Raw genomic sequence first — 8,400 nt, 5'->3', positions numbered from 1 at the left:
CAGCTGATACTTACAGCAAAACTCTAGGAACTAGAATGCGGGGCTGGCCACATGCCTTATCTCTTATTTACCCTGTCACTTAACCATCTTCCTCTCTTGTCAGCTGAAAATAAGTTTCCTTTTTTTCCATGTTACCACCCTTGTGCTCCACCTCTCTGTTGTCTCTGTCTTGTTTCTTCTAATGGACCACCTGGTGTTTCAGGCCAGTGGTTGCTTGTGTCTCATCCCGTTGAAGGGAGATGTTGAACCTTGCAGTTCTGTATGAGACTTGTAACAAGAAGAGGCAAAGCTGGGCTTAATCTTAGGAAGTGTGTGAGTACAGCCTGCCAAAAATCCACCTTTCTTGCAGCCAACAAATCCTGCAGTGACTCCCACATTTTTTTTGTGTTGGTTACTGGTGATGTTCATGTTCTTTTAATTACAAGAATCTGACTATTGCCTTTGTGCAGCTGTTGTAGATTTCTCCAGCAAGCAAGATGACCATTTTCTATTGATGTTCTGTGTACTCACGGGGTTTGTTTCCTCAGTTTGGGCTCTTTGTGCCTGTCATGTTCTATTTCTCCACAAAACTTGAAAGAGCCAAATTATTTCTGTTTTCCTACTCCAAAGCTAGGCAAGACTGTGGACTAATCTTTTTGTTTGGCATGTGTACACCTTTGTTCAAAAATTGGCCTGCTTTCACTGGCAAGGGGATCTATCTTTCAGCCAAGCTTACTAAAACATGATGATGATGATGTTTGCCTAAGTGGTCCTCTGTTGAGATTCGTAAAGGGCTCTGAGAATTCTAACTTCTAGCAAATCTACCTTGGGCTCAGCCTTGTGTGCCTCTGAGTAGCACCAAGTTCAATCTCTGTGTCCCCAGCAGCCATTCCCCAAGAGAGCCTTTTTCCTTCTCATGCCAGAATTATGGTAATTCCACAACAGTGTAGATAATGTTAGACTGCCAGAGATACACATCTAATACAGTCTGACTTTGAGAGTGAATAGGCTGTTATCTGGAGCTTGATAAGAACTGCTATTTGTCTACTATGGAATTATCTTAAATGAAAGCCTGTTGCCTTGATGCTGAAGGACTGACTATGCTTCTGTTCACAGCTCCATAGAATGGGATGGGAGGAAATGAAGGGAAGAAGAGAAAGCATTGTAATTAGTAATCAGCCTGGTGGCCACAGCACATTGATTTGTTACACCAATAGTCCTGCTCATAGACTGCAAACCTCAAAACAGAGCAATTACATCTGCAAATGATCATTTGTGGTACTGTAACACTGTCTCAGTTTGAAGCTTGGTTAGCACTCTGAATGTTAGACCTCTGCTGAGAAATATTTGCTTCTGTCTGTCCTGGGAAACCATATGCTCCCTGAACTTTCAAGCAAGCTATGTTCTTTTATGCCTTGCCAATGTTATCTTCTGCAGGGAATTCTAAATTGAATTCGAGCGCAGCAAAGCATCAGCTGAAATTCCTCTAATAAAATAGGTATTTCAGATTTTTCTCTAGACTAAGTAAGAAGTAACAGACTTGAATTAGGACGAAGGGAAGGGGGAGAAGGGAGCTGGTTTGCTACTTGAGCTTTAGTATTAATTGCCATGAAGCATTTGGTTGGGGGAAGAAGGACATAGAGGCTTGCATCTTTCCAGGAACCAAAGGTGTCTAACCTCATCTCTTACTGACTGTTTGGTGAACATCAAATGGAACTGAGGAAATTGTTCCCTAGGCTTGCCATCTTAGATAAAAACGTGAAAAGTGGATTGGATATGAATTTTTAAGTTTTTCTTAATGACTGTCTAGCACAAGCCCAGGCAAGGAAAGCTCAGGTATCTTTTGCAGATCTCTGGGGAAAGGAGATTGTCCCTTGCAGGGTGTTCACCCAGTGCAGTCAGATGGCAGACAGGTTACAGGGTTATCCCTGTGCAGGCTTGTCAGAGTAGTCTGCCACCCCTTGTGGTGCTTGCTTTGGGCTCAGATGCTTTGTCTTATAGACTGGTTAGTGCAGGCCGAATGATGGACCCATGCAGCTTTCTTGTACCAGCCTGGCAGTTGCTTCGTGGCACCGCACTGTGCTGGGGGCATGCAGCCTTGGATGTGAAAGCTCTCTGGAGTAGGCACAATCCTCGTGCCCTTTGTGTAAGGGACTCTGTACCTTGCTTGGACCTGGAAGTGGAAGGATGAAGACAAGCCAGCTTGTGGGAACTGCCTTTAATGAAGTGAACTTCTCCTTGGCAAGAAGGTTTGAGCCCAACTTTGGGGCCAGAAGTTCCCTTCCAGTGAGACAGGGGCAATCTGTGGCTTTTCCCACTCTTCCCCAGTGCCCAAGCTACAGCTCCTCTCTTGCTCTCTGCTGCTGTATGCCAAGGCCATAGTCCTTATCCCTAACCCACTGAGACCTTCCTGTTTCTTCTCTGCACCCACCCGGCAGTAGCTGGTCAGCAGCCGAGTGCTGGGTCACCTCAGTGGGACCAGCGTCCAGTGCTCAAGCCTGTGAGATTTTGTTTGCCAAGCCTGACATCCTGGAGGTTCTGCTTGTCAGTCCAGCATGTGACTAACTCTGAACTGCTGGTGCTCACCAATTATGCTGTCATGGACTTAAGTGTATTATCAGAACAAGGATGGTAAAGAATTGAGTCATCTGCATTTTTATACTCTAATCTTTCTTTTCATAAATAAGATCAAAATGCATGTTATCTAATGAAATTTATTTGTTAATCACTTGGATGGCTGGAATATTTCAATATTTCTCCCCCTTGGGTTACATGTATATAAATGAAAATATTAGTGATTTCACAAAATAGTAATTCAGAATAATGTAGAGTTAATCCTCTTTTCATTAGCAAGCCACTTCAGGACGTACACTGTGGCAAATTACACTGCATTTTAAGTCATTCTCAAGTGCTGTGCACTAAAAAAAACCACATTAAACTATTTTTGCTTTGATAGCAGTAATTGTATGGCTAATTTGGATAAGCAGCATGCATTAGGCACAGCAAAGGAATCTCTTCTTTATGTTCACTATCCCCTCTACAGTTGCCAAATGGAATTTCTTGTAGAACTCTAGCTTTTTTCTTTTATTTTTAACAAAATAGGGAGGGAGGAAAGAAAGTGCAAGGGAAAAAAAGGAAAATCTGCCAGTGTATCTACTGTTTAATTCAGAGAGTGAACACAGTCTAGTGGCTGGAGTGGTGATATGTCAGTGAAAGATTTCCTTTCTGCACCTTGTTCTGAGTCCCTTGAACTACTCAAATTAACTCAACATTTCCAGGAAAGCCCTGGGAAGTCACATAACATAGTAGCCAATTTTCAGATTTGTTCAACTGGAGGGATGTGCCTCCCACACCATAAAATTTGTAGGGGGTTAGTTAATGCTTTTGGAAACGTCAGTCATGAGCTCTAGTTTGGTAATCCCACAGGATAAGGAGAAAAAAACAGGGTTCATATCTAGACATGAGTGTCAGAGCTTCAGTGGTGGTGTGTATATTTCTAATGGTGCTTTTCCAGATGTAGTGGAAGTTTCTGAGTACTTTGAGACTGAAAATTAGAATTCATTATCTACATAACAAAGTACGTTGTTTCTTAATATTTTTGGCTCAATGGGCTGTGCAAGCCTCAGTTTTGTGTATAAAGATGCCAAACAATTTGGCAAGATTTATGCCTGGGAGTTAATATCCAAGTCAGCTGTAAGGATTTAAAAACAAACAAACAAACAAACAAAAACAAACAAAAAAAACCAAACACAAACAGAAAAGGATTGCATTTGCCTTTGTCCTTTGCAAGGGCCTATGTACCCTCTCCCATTCTTTTCTGCACCTCTCCCTGACTCAGGGGGTTTCCTCCATCACTGTGGTTGCCCCTGTGTGTACTCTGGCTGCCAATTTGTAGCTGTGTTTGTGTGCCTGAAGCTGTAGATCCCCCATAAGGTCAGAGCCCTGTGCTGTTGGTGTGCTCTACAAACATGCAACAGGAGAGATCAGCAGATAAGAGAAGGGGAGAAAAATGGAGACAGAAGACAATTTTCCTCTTAATTCTGTTAGCTGTTCTGTCTTGCCTTACATAGGGCACAGGGCTTCCTTGCCTTAGTTCCTAATTCAGTCCATATTTATATAGCAGAATAGTTTAAATTCTTTACCACCCATGTTTCCTGCTCTTGAGAGTTCTCCTAGCCTGTATGACATCAGTCACCTGTGCTAGTGGGTCTTTTGATGCTGAATTTATTAAATTTAATTTGGTGTACACAAGTGTACGAGCCTTGGCTTTTTACTCAGAGTTGTCTAGAAGCTACATCTCCCTGAATATATCAACCAATTGCAAATTCTTCTGGTTTAGCTGGGAATGAAAGGTTTTCAGTATCCAGCAAACACCTAAATATATAACCTATTTGTGTATGTGGAGATGGATTTTGATCTTATTCCTGTTTTGATCCTTTCAGACTTTGTTTCCTACCTCTTTCCTCATGACAGCTCTGAAAAAGAAGTGGAGCTGTGTTATCCTGGTATCTTTTTTTTTCCGCCCCTAAGATGCCAAGGGAGGAAAATAACCAAAGCAGGCTATGTATCTGTCAGCTCTGGGCCTTTCATGAGAAGTCTACAGAAGTAATGACATTTTCAGTAAACCTTATTCCCACTCCAATGCAATAGGAAATAAACATGGTGCCCCGAGATTAGTTGGTGGTTTGACCCTCAAATCCAGGGACTGAAATTACCTACTGCCATGAACACTGAATTTGAAAGAAGAACTGTAAAGTGGAAAAACCCCTCTGTAATTAGGATTGAGAAATAATTTTCATGCATGAAGTGTTTGTTACTGAAAATTGTTCCCATTTTCTTTTCTGATGTTGTATGGACTTTTGAATGTTTTTATTTATCAGGTGGAATTCAACGCCACTGAAATAGGAGGACATCTGTCTTCAGGGGGTCCAAATTGAGGCTCTCTTGGCTTCCAGAAAATTGCAAAACCAATGCTTTTATTTTTATTTACTTATTTCTTTAATAACTATCTTGGATAAGGCATTTGTGGAGAAACATCATCCATAGCAATTGTGTACAGGAGAGAGGAGTTCCTGAGAGAAGATAAGGATGGTGAATACCAGTTCTCCTACACTTTCAAAAAGTGCAAAAGGCTTGAATCCAGTTTAGTAACCTGTCTCCAAGTAAGCCCTCTCTCACTGCTGACGGCAGACAAAAATAATATCTCATAACTGAGGGTCTTCAGAAGCAGTGAGGAAGAACCTATTGAGCAAGTTCCGGAATTCTTAAGAAATGTTTTGTTCTTCCATTTCCAGCAAGCATGCTAGGTACATACCTCCCTTCAGGGTGGAAAAGTACTTACCCTTTTTGAGTGTGACTAAGCAGAGGGCTGTTTTATAACCTGTAAAGTTCTCCTTGCAGAAGCCAAGGCACATGCTGTCTGGAGTGCAGTGTTTGCACTTGTGAGGAAGGTAAACAGTGCTTTGGTTTCTAAGGTTTTAATGACTCAAAGTACATCAGTTGAGCTGAGAGTTGGTTAGTTGGAGTAACAAAAGCATGCTTTGTTGTATGGTTTAACTAAAAGAAAAAATAATGCTCTCTGATATGGCACCCCCATGACATTTTGCTCTGACTCCAAATGCTGGCAATAACCATGAAGTGAGCTATAGGTCTTCCCGTGTAACCTGGTGCTTGCTGCACCCCAGGGTACTGCATGGAAGTACAGTGCTGCAAAGTTTCCTTGGGTGTTTTTGGTTTTTTTCCCCTAACACTAGATAAAAAAAATTCATTTTTCATAAATATCTCTTGGTAGGGAGGAGGAGTAAGTCCTTAAATTTTTTTTTTCTCTGAAAGAGCCCTAAAAGAATTAAGCAAAGTGTCAATACATCCAAAACTGGAAATCCCTGGAGTACCTGCATTGTACTTAAGTGAAAAAGAATAATACAATACTGTGTTCCTTATTCCTGTTTTAGTAATTTACTTCAGTTCCTTTATTTTACCCATGTATTCTTGTGCTTGAAGGATTTGAGGACTGTAAAATAGCTCATCCAATGCATTCGTCCTTAATCACTTTTTATACCAGAAGAATCATAGCCTCTGTGCAATTATTTCCCAGGCCCTCCTGCTGTGAATATTTAAAACTAAGAAGTTATTTCAATGAATTTCTAAGCCACTGATGACTTTTAAAAAACATATTTTTGCCCTCTTTCTTTATTGTTGACTGAACTGGTTAATTTAAAACAGATTAAGCTGAGTTTTCATTCAATATTATGAGTGCCCAAAGAAACTCAAAACACAACATCATCTGAGAGAATTGTAATTCATTTGGAAAAGTTAGATTTGACTGGAGAGAGAGAGAGAGAGAGAGCAATTATCAAAGAATAAGCAAAATATTCTGGGATGGATGTTGCAAAAAATTGAAAAATCACTATTTTATTCCTAACCTTTAAAATTTAAATTATCTTTAATTATAGTTTTGGCACCTCATTTCCTATTTTATAAATTAATTTCTGTAAGATGACCAGATGGATTCTAAAAAAAATATATGTAACTTATGCTTTCAAAACCTCTTTTCAATAGTTCTAAGATTTTTTTCCCTGCAATAAGTTTCTGAAGTTATCAGTTACCTTAGGAAGTTCGTCAGCTCTCAGTCCTCTTCCTGATTTACTAAACTAGGTTGTAAAAGGAAGAAAACAAGCACAAGAAGTACAGGCAACCATGTGCATTGCTTAGCCTTACCTGTAAGCTTAGGTGGGTGCTCTAGGTGGCTGGGTCCTGTAAAGTGCAGCAGAACGACAAAAGAAATCTTACCGAGGTTGCAACTAATGTCTATTTTTAGAGGAGGATTTGCTGACTCTGACCTTAAATGCTGCCCACTCCAAAGGACGAACCTTACATCTGCTGGTGAAACTATTCCCTGATGTGACCTGAAACATTAAACCTGACAATTAAGCTACCTAGCCTTCATATGACTAAGATAATGTCATGCCTGTGTGTCAGCTATAACAAGACAAAACTTATAATTTATCTTCTTATCCCCTGTCAAGCCCAATGCGATGTGGGTGAGGTGCTGCTGTTTTCTGTCATGCTGTGCACAAGTGACTTGGCACTGTCACTACTGGCAGTGGGAGAAGTGGCATCCTGACAAGATCCTCATCTTGTCACCATGAGATCCTGGTGCATGTGCATCACCAGAAAGCCACTTTCCCCTACGTACTCTCTTGGTTTTCTCCAGTGCTGCCATTCTCACTATCCATCTGGCTTCTGAAATGCCGTCCTCTGCTGAAACAGCAATGTGGTGCTTGGTCCTGCTCACCTCGGGAGACAGCTTGACCAAAGCAGTTAGAAGTACACACTCCAATCCTTGCAAAACTCCCTACTTTCCTGAAAAGTTTTCCTGAAAAGCTCTATGCCTTCCTGTTGCAGAAAATTTAAAACTTTCTGTAGTAATCCACAGCCAGATCCATCAAAGATCAAATCTGGGCTCTCAGGTGCCAGAGCTACACCTCTTCCACTCCAGCACTTCATGGCCTACAGGGCTGCCTGTTGGAAGGACCAGTGATCACATGCAAGGAGCAGGTACACAATATCCTGTCCCCAAGCATCTGCTCTGCAGCAAACAATTCCTCAGTGTTGCCAATTTAGACACCTTCCTAAGGAGTGACAAGGCTGCTGGAGCCAGGCTTGCAATGATGTGAGAAGCTCCAGCTGTCGCATGAGTATTGGTATTTCTCAGGGGATATTCTTCAGATCCATTGCCTTCTTCCTGACAGTGGGGAAAGGAAGCAAAAAGTCAGGGCAAGTGCATGATACTGGGAAGTAGCACCTGCTTTTTTGGGCCTCCTCACCCCTTCTGGTGAGATGACCACCTTGGAAATTATTTTTCTGAGTAGACCTGTATGTGCTGCTTGCCTGTCTTTCTGGCTCACAGTGCCCCTACTCTCACTCCAGTGCATGCAAAAAAGCAGATAGTTGTTGATGTATAACTACTATGGAACTTCTTTCTTCTCTTGCAAAAACAGAAACAACCTTATGTGACTGCAAATGCCTGTGCCTGACCAAAATTTCAGGTCGCCCAAGTGGTTTTTTTTCCAATGTATCCAAGTCCCACAGTAGGTGCCATTCGTTTTTCAGTAGAACACCTTTGTTGCTTATTTTTTTTATTACTTCAAGTGTGTCCAGCTACCTTTGTCATCCCCTGTCTGTTTAAAAGATGAAAGTTCATCCCAGAAGGATCAGGACCAGAACGAGACTGGTCATGGCCCATGGCCAATACTGCAGTATGGATGTGAAGGAATAATGACCAGTTTCAGTTTATGTTCTGGGCACTGGATCTGCTGCTGTTCCATGCTAACAGCACCACTCTAACCAGGTTTCTGCATTACTGAGCAGTAATACAGAATAACCTCTACCTCTGGGTAGGGGGTTATTGCTTCTCTTGGG

This window comes from Chaetura pelagica, unplaced genomic scaffold (genome assembly GCF_000747805.2).
Source record: "Chaetura pelagica isolate M959 unplaced genomic scaffold, ChaPel_1.0 scaffold166, whole genome shotgun sequence".
Classification (NCBI taxonomy): domain Eukaryota; kingdom Metazoa; phylum Chordata; class Aves; order Apodiformes; family Apodidae; genus Chaetura; species Chaetura pelagica.
This window is presented reverse-complemented; position numbering follows the sequence as displayed.